This window comes from Ambystoma mexicanum, chromosome 2q (genome assembly GCF_040938575.1).
Source record: "Ambystoma mexicanum isolate Mex_15411 chromosome 2q, UKY_AmexF1_1, whole genome shotgun sequence".
In the NCBI taxonomy this organism is placed as follows: domain Eukaryota; kingdom Metazoa; phylum Chordata; class Amphibia; order Caudata; family Ambystomatidae; genus Ambystoma; species Ambystoma mexicanum.
In genome coordinates this window covers 322191554-322215630 of record NC_090924.1, presented here as the reverse complement: position 1 = coordinate 322215630, position 24077 = coordinate 322191554, and the positions used below count along the sequence as shown (strand labels likewise).

The 24077-nt window shown below is 44.5% G+C and overlaps 4 non-coding genes across 4 annotated transcripts; all 4 read left to right on the top strand.

The window, feature by feature from the left end:
• The first annotated feature begins 4732 nt into the window (after nucleotides 1-4732).
• LOC138570503 (U6 spliceosomal RNA) lies at nucleotides 4733-4839 on the top strand. The gene has a single exon (XR_011303544.1). It is a non-coding gene; the product is annotated as a U6 spliceosomal RNA (small nuclear RNA).
• A 5409-nt stretch (nucleotides 4840-10248) lies between these two features.
• On the top strand, nucleotides 10249-10355 carry LOC138570502 (U6 spliceosomal RNA). Its single transcript, XR_011303543.1, has one exon. It is a non-coding gene; the product is annotated as a U6 spliceosomal RNA (small nuclear RNA).
• A 5391-nt stretch (nucleotides 10356-15746) lies between these two features.
• Nucleotides 15747-15853, top strand: LOC138570499 (U6 spliceosomal RNA). The gene has a single exon (XR_011303540.1). It is a non-coding gene; the product is annotated as a U6 spliceosomal RNA (small nuclear RNA).
• A 5406-nt stretch (nucleotides 15854-21259) lies between these two features.
• LOC138570500 (U6 spliceosomal RNA) lies at nucleotides 21260-21366 on the top strand. The gene has a single exon (XR_011303541.1). It is a non-coding gene; the product is annotated as a U6 spliceosomal RNA (small nuclear RNA).
• The last annotated feature ends 2711 nt before the right edge of the window (nucleotides 21367-24077 follow it).

The following is a 24077-nucleotide window of genomic DNA, read 5'->3' as shown; positions in this document are numbered from 1 at the left end:
TGGGGGCTATGTGTTTGCATGGAAAAGATTTTAGGCTTTAAATCAAGTGGAAAGGGGCTCATTGGCTGGTATCTCAGCCTGTTGATGCTTTGTTGAGTTGCTTGGAACATGCAAGGAAGGAGACCTGAAGCACTCCCGACCAGGTTGCATGTCTCTACGTTACTGAAATCCCACAGACCTCCTCCCTGTGCCACAACGTTCTGGGCACTGAGCTCTGCAGTTGTTCCCCACAGGTCGCCAAGCGCCCCAGATTTACTTTCTCAGATTGGCTAGTTACTGCTACCCTACCTCGGCCACTATATTTTCCCCAGATACTTGCTATTGTGGAGTAAGCAGGGCTAAGACAGAGGGAGAGGGGGTGTGCCTATGCAAATCATCTGCCAGGATCATCCCTGGGACGCCATTCCATCTCAACAGCTGACACCTGGGCAGCAGCAGGTAATTTGGAGAACAGAAATATTCGGACAGGCCACAAAGCAAAGGCTGGGCCGTTGATTGAGGATCCCTTTAGCCATGTCTCCCTAAGTTACCGAGGTACAGAAAAACTCCAACCTCAGCTCTCATAGAGAGGTCCTTGGCCGATCGTGGCCGATCAGGGGTGACTGCACACTGCCTCACCTTTTCACTGCTTTCTACAGCGGTAATGCTTTTGCAGAAGCGGCCTGTACAAGTGATTTTGTTCTGCGCTGTGGGAAAGTGACATTTATCCACTGACATTAACCAAACTACTTGCGCTGTTCAACGCACATACATGCAGAGAAATAATGTTATGTTTTTTGGGGAAGGTCTAGAGTGTCCTGCTGATTATTTATTAAGCTGTACTCTACTCTTGCTTTTACATAGAGTCTTCCCTGCCAGGAATGTTTAAGGCATACTGTATGTCCCTCCCTTACAATGAAAACTCTGTTGAAAACACAGAGGTACATAGGAATGGATCTGTTAAGAAATGAAACAAAAAGCCTGGAAAAATGTCGAAACGGGTAGGATTTGGACTTACAATTAACTGACTCACAGTCAGATGTGCTATCCCTTGATCCACTGACTCCCTTTCCTTTGTGTAATCCTTTTGCTCTCACTAGGGTTTTCCAAAGTGGCTTTCATATAAAAGATCCTAGACCTGCATTTTGTGGCGCACATGCCTCATATCCCATTGCTCTTGATAAACTCACATCATCTCCCACCAATACAAGCTGTAAAAGATTTTCAGGGCTTAGCCAAGCAAACTAGACGTGGGTCGAAGGTTGAGCAATCCTTAAATCAGCAGCAAAGTTAACATTGAAATTAGCCTCAGAATCTCTTAAAGGATGGTCCAACATCTGATGCTTGCAGCGCACGATGGGGCAGCCTGGGTGCTGACACCTTAAACCATCTCCTGTTGTTGCCTTGTCCTTGATCCAGCCATGGGCCCACATACACTCAGAGGTACAGAGTGTTTCTCATGTCTATGCGTCTGCTGTGATGCTCTCACGCGTGCCTCACCCAGCCATCGTGATGGGGAGGGGGTGTCAATTTGCAAGCACCCTGGAGCATGAATCTTTTTATCTTTAAATATAATTGGCATTAAACCAAACCATTTAGGACCAGATCAGTACAGCAGCAAAGAATGCTGGTGTATTGCTGTTTGCCTCTTAATTTCATACCATCCAACATCTAAATTGTGTTTGGTCAAACGTTTGCCATATCAAATGTCCTTATGTCAAAGGGCAGAAAGTCCAGAGATCCTAATCAATGGTTTGGTTGGCTCTCCCTTTGCGCTTGCCTTAAGGCGTCAGCACCAGAGGCTGCCCGATTGCGCCCTGCAAGCAATCAATGTTGGCCCATCCTTTAAGAGATTCTGAGGCTGATTTCAATGTTATATTTGCTGCTGATTTAAGGATTGCTCAACCTTTGACCCACGTCTAGTTTCCTTGGCTATGCACTTGACATCTTTTACAGCTTGTATTGGTGGGAGATGATGTGAGTTTATCGGGAGCAACGGGATATGAGGCATGTGGGCCATAAAAAACAGGTCTAGGATTTTTTTTATTATAAGAAAGCCTCTTTAAGTAGGGAACTTTGGAAAACCCTGCTGAGATCAAAAGGATTACACAAAAGGTAAGGGGGTCAGTGGGTCAAGGGATGGCACATCTGACGGTGAGTCAGTTTATTGTAAGTCCAAATTCTACCTGTTTCAACATTTTTCCAGGTGTTTGTTTAATTTCTTAACAGATCCATTCCTATGTGCCTCAGCAACACATGTACTAATATTGGAATGATAATGGGAAAATGGAATTGGTTCCTGCTCTAAAGGATGACATGCACATTTTTAAAGCATTCACTATTGTTGGCACATGACAGGACAGAAACTTTCTTAATTTGCAAGTCTTTATTTTTTAATACATCTTTTTTAATGAAGATTGAAATTGTATGTTCATGCATATTACACGACAACACAATACATTTTGCGCCAAATTCAACACTAATGCCTCTGAAGCCTTTTACTTGTGAGTCCTATTGACTGAATAAACAGCCCCGTCCCCTTCAATTTCTTGACTTGTACTTTTAGAAGTGGCACGCTTCTTTTGTTTTTTTATCCCATTCTACCAAACTCAGTATTATCTCTTTCCCCCTTGTTGTGCACTCCAGCGTAAACTGCTTCAAGGTGCTATTTGCAAACATCGCTCTGAACTACAGCTTTACTTGCTTCTAGGCCTTAATCTTTAATTGGAGCTGAGCACATTATTCCGGATTTGGCTGCTTTTAGTTGGTTGATTTCTTTTTTGATTTCTGTAACTTTCAAACAGTTTCATTGTGAAATACCATTGTCACAATGTGCTGCAGTGCATGAAAACTTAAAATGAATGGAAGGGAGAAGAGGAAGAGTGAGAGGGAGAGGGAGCGGGGCAGGGGAAAAAGAGAGAGGGCAGGAGGGAGGGAGGGAGGTAGAGAGAGATGAAGAGAGAGAAAACAAAGAAAATATGCTATTTGGGGACTATGTGTTTGCATGGAAAAGATTTTAGGCTTTAAATCAAGTGGAAAGTGTCTCTGTGGCTGGTATCTCAGTCTGTTGATGCTTTGTTGAGTTGCTTGGAGCATGCAAGGAAGGAGACCTGAAGCACTCCCAACCAGGTTGCATGTCGCCAAGTTACTGATATCCCACAGACCTCCTCCCTGTGCCACAAAGTTCTGGGCACTGAGCTCTGCAGTTGTTCCCCACAAGTCGCAAAGCGCCCCAGATTTACTTTCTCAGAGTGGCTAGTTACTGATACCCCACCTCGACCACTGTATTTTCCCTAGAAACTTGCTACTGTGGAGTAAGCAGGGCTAAGAGAGAGGGAGAGGGGATGTGCCTATGCAAATCACCTGCCAGGATCCTGGCTGGTAGGTCATTCCATCTCACCAGCTGACGCCTGGGCTGCGGCAGGTAATTTGGAGAACAGACATATACGGACAGGCCACAAAGCAAATGCTGGGCTGTTGATTTAGGATCCCTTTAGCCATGTCTCCCTAAGTTACCGAGCTCCAGAAAAATTCCACCCTTAGCTCTCATAGAGAGGTCCTTGGCCGATCGTGGCCGATCAGGGCAGTGAAGGGTCGGGGGTGACTGTACACTGCCTCACCTTTTCACTGCTTTCTACAGCGGTAATGCTTTTGCAGAAGTGGCCTGTACAAGTGATTCTGTTCTGCGCTGTGGGAAAGTGACATTTATCCACTGACATTAACCAAACTACTTGCGCTGCTCAACTCACATACATGCAGAGAAATCATTTTATGTTTTTTGGGGAAGGTCTAGAGGGTCCTGCTGATGATTTATTAAGCTGTCTGCTACTCTTTCTTTTACATAGAGTCTTCGCAGCCCAGGAATGTTTAAGGCATACGGTATGTCCCTCGCTTACAATGAAAACAGAGGTACATAGGAATGGGTCTGTTAAGAGATTAAACAAAAAGCCTGGGAAATGTCGAAACTGGTAGTATTTGGACTTACAATAAACGGACTCACAGTCAAATGTGCTATCCGTTGACCCACTGACCCCCTTACCTTTTGTGTAATACTTTTGCTCTCAGTAGGGTTGTCCAAACTTCCCTTCTTAAAGCGGCTTTCTTATAAAAAATCCTAGAACTGCTTTTTGTGGCACACATGCCTCATATCCCGTTGCTCTTGATAAACCCACATCATCTCCCACCAGTACAAGCTGTAAAAGATTTCCAGGGCTTATCCAAGCAAACTAGATTTGGGTCGAAGGTTGACCAATCCTAAAATCAGCAGCAAAGTTAACATTGAAATCAGCCTCAGAATCTCTTAAAGGATGGTCCAACATCTGTTGCTCACAGGGATCAATTGGACAGCCTCTGGAACTGGCGCCATAAGCCACCTCCTGTTCTGCCTTGTCCTTGATACAGGCCATGGGCCCACATACACTCAGAGGTACAGAGTTGTTCTCATGTCTATGGGTCTATTGTGATGCTCTCAGGCTTGCATCACCCAGCCATTGTGATGGGGAGGGGGTTGGTGTCATTTTGCAAGCACCCTGGAGCATGAATCTTTAAATATAATTGGCATTAAACCAACCCCTTTAGGACCAGATCAATACAGCAGCAAAGAATGCTTATTCACTGTTGTTTGCCTCTTCATTTCATACCACCCGATATCTAAATGGTGTTTTGACTTTCTGCCCTCTGACATAAGGACATTTGGTATGGCAAACCTTTGACTGGAGGTCCTAATCAATGGTTTGATTGACTCTCCCTTTGCGCTTGCTTCAGCAACACATGTACTAATATTGGAATGATAATGGGAAAATTAAATTGGCCCCTGCTCTAAAGGATGGCACGCACATTCGTAAAGCATTCACTATTTTTGGCACATGACAGGACAGAAACTTTCTTAATTTGCAAGGCTTTATTTTTTTAATACATCTTTTTTAATGAAGATTGAAATTGTATGTTCATACATATTACACGACAACACAATACATTTTGAGCCAAATTCAACACTAATGCCTCAGGAGCCTTTTACTTGTGAGTCCTATTGACTGAATGAACAGCCCCGTCGCCTTCAATTTCTTGGCTTGCACTTTTAGAAGTGGCACGCGTCTTTTGATTTTTTTTATCCCATTTTACCAAACTCAGTATTATCACTTTCCCCCTTGTTGTGCACTCCAGCGTAAACTGCTTTAAGGTGCTATTTGCAAACATCGGTCTGAACTACAGCTTTACTTGCTTCTAGGCCTTAATCTTTAATTGGAGCGGAGCGTTGTACTCTGGATTTGGCTGCTTTTAGTTTGTTGATTTCTGTAACTTTCAAACAGTTTCATTGTGAAATACCATTGTCACAATGTGCTGCAGTGCATGAAAACTTAAAATGAATGGTAGGGAGAGGAAGAGGAAGAGTGAGAGGGAGAGGGAGGTGTGTGGGGGGGAGAAAGAGTGAGGGCGGGAAGGAGGGAGAGTAGGAGGGAGGGGGAGTGAGAGAGACTGAGAGAGAGAAAACAAAGAAAATATGATATTTGGGGGCTATGTGTTTGCATGGAAAAGATTTTAGGCTTTAAATCAAGTGGAAAGGGGCTCATTGGCTGGTATCTCAGCCTGTTGATGCTTTGTTGAGTTGCTTGGAACATGCAAGGAAGGAGACCTGAAGCACTCCCGACCAGGTTGCATGTCTCTACGTTACTGAAATCCCACAGACCTCCTCCCTGTGCCACAACGTTCTGGGCACTGAGCTCTGCAGTTGTTCCCCACAGGTCGCCAAGCGCCCCAGATTTACTTTCTCAGATTGGCTAGTTACTGCTACCCTACCTCGGCCACTATATTTTCCCCAGATACTTGCTATTGTGGAGTAAGCAGGGCTAAGACAGAGGGAGAGGGGGTGTGCCTATGCAAATCATCTGCCAGGATCATCCCTGGGACGTCATTCCATCTCACCAGCTGACACCTGGGCAGCAGCAGGTAATTTGGAGAACAGAAATATTCGGACAGGCCACAAAGCAAAGGCTGGGCCGTTGATTGAGGATCCCTTTAGCCATGTCTCCCTAAGTTACCGAGGTCCAGAAAAACTCCAACCTCAGCTCTCATAGAGAGGTCCTTGGCCGATCGTGGCCGATCAGGGCCGTGAAGGGTCAGGGGTGACTGCACACTGCCTCACCTTTTCACTGCTTTCTACAGCGGTAATGCTTTTGCAGAAGCGGCCTGTACAAATGATTTTGTTCTGCGCTGTGGGAAAGTGACATTTATCCACTGACATTAACCAAACTACTTGCGCTGTTCAACGCACATACATGCAGAGAAATAATGTTATGTTTTTTGGGGAAGGTCTAGAGTGTCCTGCTGATTATTTATTAAGCTGTACTCTACTCTTGCTTTTACATAGAGTCTTCCCTGCCAGGACTGTTTAAGGCATACTGTATGTCCCTCCCTTACAATGAAAACTCTGTTGAAAACACAGAGGTACATAGGAATGGATCTGTTAAGAAATGAAACAAAAAGCCTGGAAAAATGTCGAAACGGGTAGGATTTGGACTTACAATTAACTGACTCACAGTCAGATGTGCTATCCCTTGATCCACTGACTCCCTTTCCTTTGTGTAATCCTTTTGCTCTCACTAGGGTTTTCCAAAGTGGCTTTCATATAAAAGATCCTAGACCTGCATTTTGTGGCGCACATGCCTCATATCCCATTGCTCTTGATAAACTCACATCATCTCCCACCAATACAAGCTGTAAAAGATTTTCAGGGCTTAGCCAAGCAAACTAGACGTGGGTCGAAGGTTGAGCAATCCTTAAATCAGCAGCAAAGTTAACATTGAAATTAGCCTCAGAATCTCTTAAAGGATGGTCCAACATCTGATGCTTGCAGCGCACGATGGGGCAGCCTGGGTGCTGACACCTTAAACCATCTCCTGTTGTTGCCTTGTCCTTGATCCAGCCATGGGCCCACATACACTCAGAGGTACAGAGTGTTTCTCATGTCTATGCGTCTGCTGTGATGCTCTCACGCGTGCCTCACCCAGACCATCGCGATGGGGAGGGGGTGTCAATTTGCAAGCACCCTGGAGCATGAATCTTTTTATCTTTAAATATAATTGGCATTAAACCAAACCATTTAGGACCAGATCAGTACAGCAGCAAAGAATGCTGGTGTATTGCTGTTTGCCTCTTAATTTCATACCATCCAACATCTAAATTGTGTTTGGTCAAACGTTTGCCATATCAAATGTCCTTATGTCAAAGGGCAGAAAGTCCAGAGGTCCTAATCAATGGTTTGGTTGGCTCTCCCTTTGCGCTTGCCTTAAGGCGTCAGCACCAGAGGCTGCCCGATTGCGCCCTGCAAGCAATCAATGTTGGCCCATCCTTTAAGAGATTCTGAGGCTGATTTCAATGTTATTTTTGCTGCTGATTTAAGGATTGCTCAACCTTTGACCCACGTCTAGTTTCCTTGGCTATGCACTTGACATCTTTTACAGCTTGTATTGGTGGGAGATGATGTGAGTTTATCGGGAGCAACGGGATATGAGGCATGTGGGCCATAAAAAACAGGTCTAGGATTTTTTTTATTATAAGAAAGCCTCTTTAAGTAGGGAACTTTGGAAAACCCTGCTGAGATCAAAAGGATTACACAAAAGGTAAGGGGGTCAGTGGGTCAAGGGATGGCACATCTGACGGTGAGTCAGTTTATTGTAAGTCCAAATTCTACCTGTTTCAACATTTTTCCAGGTGTTTGTTTAATTTCTTAACAGATCCATTCCTATGTGCCTCAGCAACACATGTACTAATATTGGAATGATAATGGGAAAATGGAATTGGTTCCTGCTCTAAAGGATGACACGCACATTTTTAAAGCATTCACTATTGTTGGCACATGACAGGACAGAAACTTTCTTAATTTGCAAGTCTTTATTTTTTAATACATCTTTTTTAATGAAGATTGAAATTGTATGTTCATGCATATTACACGACAACACAATACATTTTGCGCCAAATTCAACACTAATGCCTCTGAAGCCTTTTACTTGTGAGTCCTATTGACTGAATAAACAGCCCCGTCCCCTTCAATTTCTTGACTTGTACTTTTAGAAGTGGCACGCTTCTTTTGTTTTTTTATCCCATTCTACCAAACTCAGTATTATCTCTTTCCCCCTTGTTGTGCACTCCAGCGTAAAATGCTTCAAGGTGCTATTTGCAAACATCGCTCTGAACTACAGCTTTACTTGCTTCTAGGCCTTAATCTTTAATTGGAGCTGAGCACATTATTCCGGATTTGGCTGCTTTTAGTTGGTTGATTTCTTTTTTGATTTCTGTAACTTTCAAACAGTTTCATTGTGAAATACCATTGTCACAATGTGCTGCAGTGCATGAAAACTTAAAATGAATGGAAGGGAGAAGAGGAAGAGTGAGAGGGAGAGGGAGCGGGGCAGGGGAAAAAGAGAGAGGGCAGGAGGGAAGGCAGGAGGGAGGGAGGGAGGTAGAGAGAGATAAAGAGAGAGAAAACAAAGAAAATATGGTATTTGGGGACTATGTGTTTGCATGGAAAAGAGTTTAGGCTTTAAATCAAGTGGAAAGTGGCTCTGTGGCTGGTATCTCAGTCTGTTGATGCTTTGTTGAGTTGCTTGGAGCATGCAAGGAAGGAGACCTGAAGCACTCCCAACCAGGTTGCATGTCGCCAAGTTACTGATACCCCACAGACCTCCTCCCTGTGCCACAAAGTTCTGGGCACTGAGCTCTGCAGTTGTTCCCCACAAGTCGCAAAGCGCCCCAGATTTACTTTCTCAGAGTGGCTAGTTACTGATACCCCACCTCGACCACTGTATTTTCCCTAGAAACTTGCTACTGTGGAGTAAGCAGGGCTAAGAGAGAGGGAGAGGGGATGTGCCTATGCAAATCACCTGCCAGGATCCTGGCTGGTAGGTCATTCCATCTCACCAGGTGACGCCTGGGCTGCGGCAGGTAATTTGGAGAACAGACATATACGGACAGGCCACAAAGCAAATGCTGGGCTGTTGATTTAGGATCCCTTTAGCCATGTCTCCCTAAGTTACCGAGCTCCAGAAAAATTCCACCCTTAGCTCTCATAGGGAGGTCCATGGCCGATCGTGGCCGATCAGGGCAGTGAAGGGTCGGGGGTGACTGTACACTGCCTCACCTTTTCACTGCTTTCTACAGCGGTAATGCTTTTGCAGAAGTGGCCTGTACAAGTGATTCTGTTCTGCGCTGTGGGAAAGTGACATTTATCCACTGACATTAACCAAACTACTTGCGCTGCTCAACTCACATACATGCAGAGAAATCATTTTATGTTTTTTGGGGAAGGTCTAGAGGGTCCTGCTGATGATTTATTAAGCTGTCTGCTACTCTTTCTTTTACATAGAGTCTTCGCAGCCCAGGAATGTTTAAGGCATACGGTATGTCCCTCGCTTACAATGAAAACAGAGGTACATAGGAATGGGTCTGTTAAGAGATTAAACAAAAAGCCTGGGAAATGTCGAAACTGGTAGTATTTGGACTTACAATAAACGGACTCACAGTCAAATGTGCTATCCGTTGACCCACTGACCCCCTTACCTTTTGTGTAATACTTCTGCTCTCAGTAGGGTTGTCCAAACTTCCCTTCTTAAAGCGGCTTTCTTATAAAAAATCCTAGAACTGCTTTTTGTGGCACACATGCCTCATATCCCGTTGCTCTTGATAAACCCACATCATCTCCCACCAGTACAAGCTGTAAAAGATTTCCAGGGCTTATCCAAGCAAACTAGATTTGGGTCGAAGGTTGACCAATCCTAAAATCAGCAGCAAAGTTAACATTGAAATCAGCCTCAGAATCTCTTAAAGGATGGTCCAACATCTGTTGCTCACAGGGATCAATTGGACAGCCTCTGGAACTGGCGCCATAAGCCACCTCCTGTTCTGCCTTGTCCTTGATACAGGCCATGGGCCCACATACACTCAGAGGTACAGAGTTGTTCTCATGTCTATGGGTCTATTGTGATGCTCTCAGGCTTGCATCACCCAGCCATTGTGATGGGGAGGGGGTTGGTGTCATTTTGCAAGCACCCTGGAGCATGAATCTTTAAATATAATTGGCATTAAACCAAACCCTTTAGGACCAGATAAATACAGCAGCAAAGAATGCTTATTCGCTGTTGTTTGCCTCTTCATTTCATACCACCCGATATCTAAATGGTGTTTTGACTTTCTGCCCTCTGACATAAGGACATTTGGTATGGCAAACCTTTGACTGGAGGTCCTAATCAATGGTTTGATTGACTCTCCCTTTGCGCTTGCTTCAGCAACACATGTACTAATATTGGAATGATAATGGGAAAATTAAATTGGCCCCTGCTCTAAAGGATGGCACGCACATTCGTAAAGCATTCCCTATTTTTGGCACATGACAGGACAGAAACTTTCTTAATTTGCAAGGCTTTATTTTTTTAATACATCTTTTTTAATGAAGATTGAAATTGTATGTTCATACATATTACACGACAACACAATACATTTTGAGCCAAATTCAACACTAATGCCTCAGGAGCCTTTTACTTGTGAGTCCTATTGACTGAATGAACAGCCCCGTCGCCTTCAATTTCTTGGCTTGCACTTTTAGAAGTGGCACGCGTCTTTTGATTTTTTTTATCCCATTTTACCAAACTCAGTATTATCACTTTCCCCCTTGTTGTGCACTCCAGCGTAAACTGCTTTAAGGTGCTATTTGCAAACATCGCTCTGAACTACAGCTTTACTTGCTTCTAGGCCTTAATCTTTAATTGGAGCGGAGCGTTGTACTCTGGATTTGGCTGCTTTTAGTTTGTTGATTTCTTTTTTGATTTCTGTAACTTTCAAACAGTTTCATTGTGAAATACCATTGTCACAATGTGCTGCAGTGCATGAAAACTTAAAATGAATGGTAGGGAGAGGAAGAGGAAGAGTGAGAGGAAGAGGGAGGTGTGTGGGGGGGAGAAAGAGTGAGGGCGGGAAGGAGGGAGAGTAGGAGGGAGGGGGAGTGAGAGAGACTGAGAGAGAGAAAACAAAGAAAATATGATATTTGGGGGCTATGTGTTTGCATGGAAAAGATTTTAGGCTTTAAATCAAGTGGAAAGGGGCTCATTGGCTGGTATCTCAGCCTGTTGATGCTTTGTTGAGTTGCTTGGAACATGCAAGGAAGGAGACCTGAAGCACTCCCGACCAGGTTGCATGTCTCTACGTTACTGAAATCCCACAGACCTCCTCCCTGTGCCACAAGGTTCTGGGCACTGAGCTCTGCAGTTGTTCCCCACAGGTCGCCAAGCGCCCCAGATTTACTTTCTCAGATTGGCTAGTTACTGCTACCCTACCTCGGCCACTATATTTTCCCCAGATACTTGCTATTGTGGAGTAAGCAGGGCTAAGACAGAGGGAGAGGGGGTGTGCCTATGCAAATCATCTGCCAGGATCATCCCTGGGACGTCATTCCATCTCACCAGCTGACACCTGGGCAGCAGCAGGTAATTTGGAGAACAGAAATATTCGGACAGGCCACAAAGCAAAGGCTGGGCCGTTGATTGAGGATCCCTTTAGCCATGTCTCCCTAAGTTACCGAGGTCCAGAAAAACTCCAACCTCAGCTCTCATAGAGAGGTCCTTGGCCGATCGTGGCCGATCAGGGGTGACTGCACACTGCCTCACCTTTTCACTGCTTTCTACAGCGGTAATGCTTTTGCAGAAGCGGCCTGTACAAGTGATTTTGTTCTGCGCTGTGGGAAAGTGACATTTATCCACTGACATTAACCAAACTACTTGCGCTGTTCAACGCACATACATGCAGAGAAATAATGTTATGTTTTTTGGGGAAGGTCTAGAGTGTCCTGCTGATTATTTATTAAGCTGTACTCTACTCTTGCTTTTACATAGAGTCTTCCCTGCCAGGAATGTTTAAGGCATACTGTATGTCCCTCCCTTACAATGAAAACTCTGTTGAAAACACAGAGGTACATAGGAATGGATCTGTTAAGAAATGAAACAAAAAGCCTGGAAAAATGTCGAAACGGGTAGGATTTGGACTTACAATTAACTGACTCACAGTCAGATGTGCTATCCCTTGATCCACTGACTCCCTTTCCTTTGTGTAATCCTTTTGCTCTCACTAGGGTTTTCCAAAGTGGCTTTCATATAAAAGATCCTAGACCTGCATTTTGTGGCGCACATGCCTCATATCCCATTGCTCTTGATAAACTCACATCATCTCCCACCAATACAAGCTGTAAAAGATTTTCAGGGCTTAGCCAAGCAAACTAGACGTGGGTCGAAGGTTGAGCAATCCTTAAATCAGCAGCAAAGTTAACATTGAAATTAGCCTCAGAATCTCTTAAAGGATGGTCCAACATCTGATGCTTGCAGCGCGCGATGGGGCAGCCTGGGTGCTGACACCTTAAACCATCTCCTGTTGTTGCCTTGTCCTTGATCCAGCCATGGGCCCGCATACACTCAGAGGTACAGAGTGTTTCTCATGTCTATGCGTCTGCTGTGATGCTCTCACGCGTGCCTCACCCAGCCATCGTGATGGGGAGGGGGTGTCAATTTGCAAGCACCCTGGAGCATGAATCTTTTTATCTTTAAATATAATTGGCATTAAACCAAACCATTTAGGACCAGATCAGTACAGCAGCAAATAATGCTGGTGTATTGCTGTTTGCCTCTTAATTTCATACCATCCAACATCTAAATTGTGTTTGGTCAAACGTTTGCCATATCAAATGTCCTTATGTCAAAGGGCAGAAAGTCCAGAGGTCCTAATCAATGGTTTGGTTGGCTCTCCCTTTGCGCTTGCCTTAAGGCGTCAGCACCAGAGGCTGCCCGATTGCGCCCTGCAAGCAATCAATGTTGGCCCATCCTTTAAGAGATTCTGAGGCTGATTTCAATGTTATTTTTGCTGCTGATTTAAGGATTGCTCAACCTTTGACCCACGTCTAGTTTCCTTGGCTATGCACTTGACATCTTTTACAGCTTGTATTTGTGGGAGATGATGTGAGTTTATCGGGAGCAACGGGATATGAGGCATGTGGGCCATAAAAAACAGGTCTAGGATTTTTTTTATTATAAGAAAGCCTCTTTAAGTAGGGAACTTTGGAAAACCCTGCTGAGATCAAAAGGATTACACAAAAGGTAAGGGGGTCGGTGGGTCAAGGGATGGCACATCTGACGGTGAGTCAGTTTATTGTAAGTCCAAATTCTACCTGTTTCAACATTTTTCCAGGTGTTTGTTTAATTTCTTAACAGATCCATTCCTACGTGCCTCAGCAACACATGTACTAATATTGGAATGATAATGGGAAAATGGAATTGGTTCCTGCTCTAAAGGATGACACGCACATTTTTAAAGCATTCACTATTGTTGGCACATGACAGGACAGAAACTTTCTTAATTTGCAAGTCTTTATTTTTCAATACATTTTTTTAATGAAGATTGAAATTGTATGTTCATGCATATTACACGACACCACAATACATTTTGCGCCAAATTCAACACTAATGCCTCTGAAGCCTTTTACTTGTGAGTCCTATTGACTGAATAAACAGCCCCGTCCCCTTCAATTTCTTGACTTGTACTTTTAGAAGTGGCACGCTTCTTTTGTTTTTTTATCCCATTCTACCAAACTCAGTATTATCTCTTTCCCCCTTGTTGTGCACTCCAGCGTAAACTGCTTCAAGGTGCTATTTGCAAACATCGCTCTGAACTACAGCTTTACTTGCTTCTAGGCCTTAATCTTTAATTGGAGCTGAGCACATTATTCCGGATTTGGCTGCTTTTAGTTGGTTGATTTCTTTTTTGATTTCTGTAACTTTCAAACAGTTTCATTGTGAAATACCATTGTCACAATGTGCTGCAGTGCATGAAAACTTAAAATGAATGGAAGGGAGAAGAGGAAGAGTGAGAGGGAGAGGGAGCGGGGCAGGGGAAAAAGAGAGAGGGCAGGAGGGAGGGAGGGAGGTAGAGAGAGATGAAGAGAGAGAAAACAAAGAAAATATGCTATTTGGGGACTATGTGTTTGCATGGAAAAGAGTTTAGGCTTTAAATCAAGTGGAAAGTGTCTCTGTGGCTGGTATCTCAGTCTGTTGATGCTTTGTTGAGTTGCTTGGAGCATGCAAGGAAGGAGACCTGAAGCACTCCCAACCAGGTTGCATGTCGCCAAGTTACTGATATCCCACAGACCTCCTCCCTGTGCCACAAAGTTCTGGGCACTGAGCTCTGCAGTTGTTCCCCACAAGTCGCAAAGCGCCCCAGATTTACTTTCTCAGAGTGGCTAGTTACTGATACCCCACCTCGACCACTGTATTTTCCCTAGAAACTTGCTACTGTGGAGTAAGCAGGGCTAAGAGAGAGGGAGAGGGGATGTGCCTATGCAAATCACCTGCCAGGATCCTGGCTGGTAGGTCATTCCATCTCACCAGCTGACGCCTGGGCTGCGGCAGGTAATTTGGAGAACAGACATATACGGACAGGCCACAAAGCAAATGCTGGGCTGTTGATTTAGGATCCCTTTAGCCATGTCTCCCTAAGTTACCGAGCTCCAGAAAAATTCCACCCTTAGCTCTCATAGAGAGGTCCTTGGCCGATCGTGGCCGATCAGGGCAGTGAAGGGTCGGGGGTGACTGTACACTGCCTCACCTTTTCACTGCTTTCTACACTGGTAATGCTTTTGCAGAAGTGGCCTGTACAAGTGATTCTGTTCTGCGCTGTGGGAAAGTGACATTTATCCACTGACATTAACCAAACTACTTGCGCTGCTCAACTCACATACATGCAGAGAAATCATTTTATGTTTTTTGGGGAAGGTATAGAGGGTCCTGCTGATGATTTATTAAGATGTCTGCTACTCTTTCTTTTACATAGAGTCTTCGCAGCCCAGGAATGTTTAAGGCATACGGTATGTCCCTCGCTTACAATGAAAACAGAGGTACATAGGAATGGGTCTGTTAAGGGATTAAACAAAAAGCCTGGGAAATGTCGAAACTGGTAGTATTTGGACTTACAATAAACGGACTCACAGTCAAATGTGCTATCCGTTGACCCACTGACCCCCTTACCTTTTGTGTAATACTTTTGCTCTCAGTAGGGTTGTCCAAACTTCCCTTCTTAAAGCGGCTTTCTTATAAAAAATCCTAGAACTGCTTTTTGTGGCACACATGCCTCATATCCCGTTGCTCTTGATAAACTCACATCATCTCCCACCAGTACAAGCTGTAAAAGATTTCCAGGGCTTATCCAAGCAAACTAGATTTGGGTCGAAGGTTGACCAATCCTAAAATCAGCAGCAAAGTTAACATTGAAATCAGCCTCAGAATCTCTTAAAGGATGGTCCAACATCTGTTGCTCACAGGGATCAATTGGACAGCCTCTGGAACTGGCGCCATAAGCCACCTCCTGTTCTGCCTTGTCGTTGATACAGGCCATGGGCCCACATACACTCAGAGGTACAGAGTTGTTCTCATGTCTATGGGTCTATTGTGATGCTCTCAGGCTTGCATCACCCAGCCATTCTGATGGGGAGGGGGTTGGTGTCATTTTGCAAGCACCCTGGAGCATGAATCTTTAAATATAATTGGCATTAAACCAAACCCTTTAGGACCAGATCAATACAGCAGCAAAGAATGCTTATTCGCTGTTGTTTGCCTCTTCATTTCATACCACCCGATATCTAAATGGTGTTTTGACTTTCTGCCCTCTGACATAAGGACATTTGGTATGGCGAACCTTTGACTGGAGGTCCTAATCAATGGTTTGATTGACTCTCCCTTTGCGCTTGCTTCAGCAACACATGTACTAATATTGGAATGATAATGGGAAAATTAAATTGGCCCCTGCTCTAAAGGATGGCACGCACATTCGTAAGGCATTCCCTATTTTTGGCACATGACAGGACAGAAACTTTCTTAATTTGCAAGGCTTTATTTTTTTAATACATCTTTTTTAATGAAGATTGAAATTGTATGTTCATACATATTACACGACAACACAATACATTTTGAGCCAAATTCAACACTAATGCCTCAGGAGCCTTTTACTTGTGAGTCCTATTGACTGAATGAACAGCCCCGTCGCCTTCAATTTCTTGGCTTGCACTTTTAGAAGTGGCACGCGTCTTTTGATTTTTTTTATCCCATTTTACCAAACTCAGTATTATCACTTTCCCCCTTGTTGTGCACTCCAGCGTAAACTGCTTTAAGGTGCTATTTGCAAACATCGGTCTCAACTACAGCTTTACTTGCTTCTAGGCCTTAATCTTTGATTGGAGCGGGGCGTTGTACTCTGGATTTGGCTGCTTTTAGTTTGTTGATTTCTTTTTTGATTTCTGTAACTTTCAAACAGTTTCATTGTGAAATACCATTGTCACAATGTGCTGCAGTGCATGAAAACTTAAAATGAATGGTAGGGAGAGGAAGAGGAAGAGTGAGAGGGAGAGGGAGAGGGAGGTGTGTGGGGGGGAGAAAGAGTGAGGGCGGGAAGGAGGGAGAGTAGGAGGGAGGGGGAGTGAGAGAGACTGAGAGAGAGAAAACAAAGAAAATATGATATTTGGGGGCTATGTGTTTGCATGGAAAAGATTTTAGGCTTTAAATCAAGTGGAAAGGGGCTCATTGGCTGGTATCTCAGCCTGTTGATGCTTTGTTGAGTTGCTTGGAACATGCAAGGAAGGAGACCTGAAGCACTCCCGACCAGGTTGCATGTCTCTACGTTACTGAAATCCCACAGACCTCCTCCCTGTGCCACAACGTTCTGGGCACTGAGCTCTGCAGTTGTTCCCCACAGGTCGCCAAGCGCCCCAGATTTACTTTCTCAGATTGGCTAGTTACTGCTACCCTACCTCGGCCACTATATTTTCCCCAGATACTTGCTATTGTGGAGTAAGCAGGGCTAAGACAGAGGGAGAGGGGGTGTGCCTATGCAAATCATCTGCCAGGATCATCCCTGGGACGTCATTCCATCTCACCAGCTGACACCTGGGCAGCAGCAGGTAATTTGGAGAACAGAAATATTCGGACAGGCCACAAAGCAAAGGCTGGGCCGTTGATTGAGGATCCCTTTAGCCATGTCTCCCTAAGTTACCGAGGTCCAGAAAAACTCCAACCTCAGCTCTCATAGAGAGGTCCTTGGCCGATCGTGGCCGATCAGGGCCGTGAAGGGTCAGGGGTGACTGCACACTGCCTCACCTTTTCACTGCTTTCTACAGCGGTAATGCTTTTGCAGAAGCGGCCTGTACAAGTGATTTTGTTCTGCGCTGTGGGAAAGTGACATTTATCCACTGACATTAACCAAACTACTTGCGCTGTTCAACGCACATACATGCAGAGAAATAATGTTATGTTTTTTGGGGAAGGTCTAGAGTGTCCTGCTGATTATTTATTAAGCTGTACTCTACTCTTGCTTTTACATAGAGTCTTCCCTGCCAGGAATGTTTAAGGCATACTGTATGTCCCTCCCTTACAATGAAAACTCTGTTGAAAACACAGAGGTACATAGGAATGGATCTGTTAAGAAATGAAACAAAAAGCCTGGAAAAATGTCGAAACGGGTAGGATTTGGACTTACAATTAACTGACTCACAGTCAGATGTGCTATCCCTTGATCCACTGACTCCCTTTCCTTTGTGTAATTCTTTTGCTCTCACTAGGGTTTTCCAAAGTGGCTTTCATATAAAAGATCCTAGACCTGCATTTTGTGGCGCACATGCCTCATATCCCATTGCTCTTGATAAACTCACATCATCTCCCACCAATACAAGCTGTAAAAGATTTTCAGGGCTTAGCCAAGCAAACTAGACGTGGGTCGAAGGTTGAGCAATCCTTAAATCAGCAGCAAAGTTAACATTGAAATTAGCCTCAGAATCTCTTAAAGGATGGTCCAACATCTGATGCTTGCAGCGCGCGATGGGGCAGCCTGGGTGCTGACACCTTAAACCATCTCCTGTTGTTGCCTTGTCCTTGATCCAGCCATGGGCCCACATACACTCAGAGGTACAGAGTGTTTCTCATGTCTATGCGTCTGCTGTGATGCTCTCACGCGTGCCTCACCCAGCCATCGTGATGGGGAGGGGGTGTCAATTTGCAAGCACCCTGGAGCATGACTCTTTTTATCTTTAAATATAATTGGCATTAAACCAAACCATTTAGGACCAGATCAGTACAGCAGCAAAGAATGCTGGTGTATTGCTGTTTGCCTCTTAATTTCATACCATCCAACATCTAAATTGTGTTTGGTCAAACGTTTGCCATATCAAATGTCCTTATGTCAAAGGGCAGAAAGTCCAGAGGTCCTAATCAATGGTTTGGTTGGCTCTCCCTTTGCGCTTGCCTTAAGGCGTCAGCACCAGAGGCTGCCCGATTGCGCCCTGCAAGCAATCAATGTTGGCCCATCCTTTAAGAGATTCTGAGGCTGATTTCAATGTTATTTTTGCTGCTGATTTAAGGATTGCTCAACCTTTGACCCACGTCTAGTTTCCTTGGCTATGCACTTGACATCTTTTACAGCTTGTATTGGTGGGAGATGATGTGAGTTTATCGGGAGCAACGGGATATGAGGCATGTGGGCCATAAAAAACAGGTCTAGGATTTTTTTTATTATAAGAAAGCCTCTTTAAGTAGGGAACTTTGGAAAACCCTGCTGAGATCAAAAGGATTACACAAAAGGTAAGGGGGTCAGTGGGTCAAGGGATGGCACATCTGACGGTGAGTCAGTTTATTGTAAGTCCAAATTCTACCTGTTTCAACATTTTTCCAGGTGTTTGTTTAATTTCTTAACAGATCCATTCCTATGTGCCTCAGCAACACATGTACTAATATTGGAATGATAATGGGAAAATGGAATTGGTTCCTGCTCTAAAGGATGACACGCACATTTTTAAAGCATTCACTATTGTTGGCACATGACAGGACAGAAACTTTCTTAATTTGCAAGTCTTTATTTTTTAATACATCTTTTTTAATGAAGACTGAAATTGTATGTTCATGCATATTACACAACAACACAATACATTTTGCGCCAAATTCAACACTAATGCCTCTGAAGCCTTTTACTTGTGAGTCCTATTGACTGAATAAACAGCCCCGTCCCCTTCAATTTCTTGACTTGTACTTTTAGAAGTGGCACGCTTCTTTTGTTTTTTTATCCCATTCTACCAAACTCAGTATTATCTCTTTCCCCCTTGTTGTGCACTCCAGCGTAAACTGCTTCAAGGTGCTATTTGCAAACATCGCTCTGAACTACAGCTTTACTTGCTTCTAGGCCTTAATCTTTAATTGGAGCTGAGCACATTATTCCGGATTTGGCTGCTTTTAGTTGGTTGATTTCTTTTTTGATTTCTGTAACTTTCAAACAGTTTCATTGTGAAATACCATTGTCACAATGTGCTGCAGTGCATGAAAACTTAAAATGAATGGAAGGGAGAAGAGGAAGAGTGAGAGGGAGAGGGAGCGGGGCAGGGGAAAAAGAGAGAGGGCGGGAGGGAGGTAGAGAGAGATAAAGAGAGAGAAAACAAAGAAAATATGGTATTTGGGGACTATGTGTTTGCATGGAAAAGATTTTAGGCTTTAAATCAAGTGGAAAGTGGCTCTGTGGCTGGTATCTCAGTCTGTTGATGCTTTGTTGAGTTGCTTGGAGCATGCAAGGAAGGAGACCTGAAGCACTCCCAACCAGGTTGCATGTCGCCAAGTTACTGATATCCCACAGACCTCCTCCCTGTGCCACAAAGTTCTGGGCACTGAGCTCTGCAGTTGTTCCCCACAAGTCGCAAAGCGCCCCAGATTTACTTTCTCAAAGTGGCTAGTTACTGATACCCCACCTCGACCACTGTATTTTCCCTAGAAACTTGCTACTGTGGAGTAAGCAGGGCTAAGAGAGAGGGAGAGGGGGTGTGCCTATGCAAATCATCTGCCAGGATCATCCCTGGGACGTCATTCCATCTCACCAGCTGACACCTGGGCAGCAGCAGGTAATTTGGAGAACAGACATATACGGACAGGCCACAAAGCAAATGCTGGGCTGTTGATTGAGGATCCCTTTAGCCATGTCTCCCTAAGTTACCGAGCTCCAGAAAAATTCCACCCTTAGCTCTCATAGAGAGGTCCTTGGCCGATCGTGGCCGATCAGGGCAGTGAAGGGTCGGGGGTGACTGTACACTGCCTCACCTTTTCACTGCTTTCTACACTGGTAATGCTTTTGCAGAAGTGGCCTGTACAAGTGATTCTGTTCTGCGCTGTGGGAAAGTGACATTTATCCACTGACATTAACCAAACTACTTGCGCTGCTCAACTCACATACATGCAGAGAAATCATTTTATGTTTTTTGGGGAAGGTATAGAGGGTCCTGCTGATGATTTATTAAGATGTCTGCTACTCTTTCTTTTACATAGAGTCTTCGCAGCCCAGGAATGTTTAAGGCATACGGTATGTCCCTCGCTTACAATGAAAACAGAGGTACATAGGAATGGGTCTGTTAAGGGATTAAACAAAAAGCCTGGGAAATGTCGAAACTGGTAGTATTTGGACTTACAATAAACGGACTCACAGTCAAATGTGCTATCCGTTGACCCACTGACCCCCTTACCTTTTGTGTAATACTTTTGCTCTCAGTAGGGTTGTCCAAACTTCCCTTCTTAAAGCGGCTTTCTTATAAAAAATCCTAGAACTGCTTTTTGTGGCACACATGCCTCATATCCCGTTGCTCTTGATAAACTCACATCATCTCCCACCAGTACAAGCTGTAAAAGATTTCCAGGGCTTATCCAAGCAAACTAGATTTGGGTCGAAGGTTGACCAATCCTAAAATCAGCAGCAAAGTTAACATTGAAATCAGCCTCAGAATCTCTTAAAGGATGGTCCAACATCTGTTGCTCACAGGGATCAATTGGACAGCCTCTGGAACTGGCGCCATAAGCCACCTCCTGTTCTGCCTTGTCCTTGATACAGGCCATGGGCCCACATACACTCAGAGGTACAGAGTTGTTCTCATGTCTATGGGTCTATTGTGATGCTCTCAGGCTTGCATCACCCAGCCATTGTGATGGGGAGGGGGTTGGTGTCATTTTGCAAGCACCCTGGAGCATGAATCTTTAAATATAATTGGCATTAAACCAAACCCTTTAGGACCAGATCAATACAGCAGCAAAGAATGCTTATTCGCTGTTGTTTGCCTCTTCATTTCATACCACCCGATATCTAAATGGTGTTTTGACTTTCTGCCCTCTGACATAAGGACATTTGGTATGGCAAACCTTTGACTGGAGGTCCTAATCAATGGTTTGATTGACTCTCCCTTTGCGCTTGCTTCAGCAACACATGTACTAATATTGGAATGATAATGGGAAAATTAAATTGGCCCCTGCTCTAAAGGATGGCACGCACATTCGTAAAGCATTCCCTATTTTTGGCACATGACAGGACAGAAACTTTCTTAATTTGCAAGGCTTTATTTTTTTAATACATCTTTTTTAATGAAGATTGAAATTGTATGTTCATACATATTACACGACAACACAATACATTTTGAGCCAAATTCAACACTAATGCCTCAGGAGCCTTTTACTTGTGAGTCCTATTGACTGAATGAACAGCCCCGTCGCCTTCAATTTCTTGGCTTGCACTTTTAGAAGTGGCACGCGTTTTTTGATTTTTTTTATCCCATTTTACCAAACTCAGTATTATCACTTTCCCCCTTGTTGTGCACTCCAGCGTAAACTGCTTTAAGGTGCTATTTGCAAACATCGCTCTGAACTACAGCTTTACTTGCTTCTAGGCCTTAATCTTTAATTGGAGCGGAGCGTTGTACTCTGGATTTGGCTGCTTTTAGTTTGTTGATTTCTTTTTTGATTTCTGTAACTTTCAAACAGTTTCATTGTGAAATACCATTGCCACAATGTGCTGCAGTGCATGAAAACTTAAAATGAATGGTAGGGAGAGGAAGAGTGAGAGGGAGAGGGAGGTGTGTGGGGGGGAGAAAGAGTGAGGGCGGGAAGGAGGGAGAGTAGGAGGGAGGGGGAGTGAGAGAGACTGAGAGAGAGAAAACAAAGAAAATATGATATTTGGGGGCTATGTGTTTGCATGGAAAAGATTTTAGGCTTTAAATCAAGTGGAAAGGGGCTCATTGGCTGGTATCTCAGCCTGTTGATGCTTTGTTGAGTTGCTTGGAACATGCAAGGAAGGAGACCTGAAGCACTCCCGACCAGGTTGCATGTCTCTACGTTACTGAAATCCCACAGACCTCCTCCCTGTGCCACAACGTTCTGGGCACTGAGCTCTGCAGTTGTTCCCCACAGGTCGCCAAGCGCCCCAGATTTACTTTCTCAGATTGGCTAGTTACTGCTACCCTACCTCGGCCACTATATTTTCCCCAGATACTTGCTATTGTGGAGTAAGCAGGGCTAAGACAGAGGGAGAGGGGGTGTGCCTATGCAAATCATCTGCCAGGATCATCCCTGGGACGTCATTCCATCTCACCAGCTGACACCTGGGCAGCAGCAGGTAATTTGGAGAACAGAAATATTCGGACAGGCCACAAAGCAAAGGCTGGGCCGTTGATTGAGGATCCCTTTAGCCATGTCTCCCTAAGTTACCGAGGTCCAGAAAAACTCCACCCTCAGCTCTCATAGAGAGGTCCTTGGCCGATCGTGGCCGATCAGGGGTGACTGCACACTGCCTCACCTTTTCACTGCTTTCTACAGCGGTAATGCTTTTGCAGAAGCGGCCTGTACAAGTGATTTTGTTCTGCGCTGTGGGAAAGTGACATTTATCCACTGACATTAACCAAACTACTTGCGCTGTTCAACGCACATACATGCAGAGAAATAATGTTATGTTTTTTGGGGAAGGTCTAGAGTGTCCTGCTGATTATTTATTAAGCTGTACTCTACTCTTGCTTTTACATAGAGTCTTCCCTGCCAGGAATGTTTAAGGCATACTGTATGTCCCTCCCTTACAATGAAAACTCTGTTGAAAACACAGAGGTACATAGGAATGGATCTGTTAAGAATTGAAACAAAAAGCCTGGAAAAATGTCGAAACGGGTAGGATTTGGACTTACAATTAACTGACTCACAGTCAGATGTGCTATCCCTTGATCCACTGACTCCCTTTCCTTTGTGTAATCCTTTTGCTCTCACTAGGGTTTTCCAAAGTGGCTTTCATATAAAAGATCCTAGACCTGCATTTTGTGGCGCACATGCCTCATATCCCATTGCTCTTGATAAACTCACATCATCTCCCACCAATACAAGCTGTAAAAGATTTTCAGGGCTTAGCCAAGCAAACTAGACGTGGGTCGAAGGTTGAGCAATCCTTAAATCAGCAGCAAAGTTAACATTGAAATTAGCCTCAGAATCTCTTAAAGGATGGTCCAACATCTGATGCTTGCAGGGATCAATTGGACAGCCTCTGGAACTGGCGCCATAAGCCACCTCCTGTTCTGCCTTGTCCTTGATACAGCCATGGGCCCACATACACTCAGAGGTACAGAGTTGTTCTCATGTCTATGGGTCTATTGTGATGCTCTCAGGCTTGCATCACCCAGAACCAAGAGAAGGCCCTCTCGAAGGCTTCCATTTCCAGATGGCTCTCCGGCTGTATCATGCACTTTCACCAGTTGGCAAACCGACCGTTGCGCAGCCGTACGAGAGCCCATTCAACCAGAGCGATCGCTACTACCACGGCATTCCTGTCTGGTGTGCCCCTGCTGGACAAAGGGCTGCTACGTGGAGGTCGACGCACACCTTCACGAGATTCTACTGCGTCGTCCGAGATTGCGCAACCTGTTCGCTTGAAGGTGAGTCTGGTGAAGAGGTAAGAGATGCTTAATGTTGAGTTGTTGAAATGCTTAATGTTGAGCCTTGCCACCTCCGTGGTTGTGCATGTGTGTACTGCTATGTATTCTTGTATTCATGAGCATGTGAATCCATGGCAGACCCCATGCTGGAGAAGGAACAAGTTACTTACCTGTAACTGTTGTTCTCCAGCCTGGCTCTGGCATGGATTCACATGCGAACCCTCCCTCCAACCCCTCTTCTCTTGGTCCTACTGCCACTTTACGTGCTACCAAATCTGAACATGGCTGCTAGAGGAGGGGTTTAGGTAAGTAACTTGTTCCT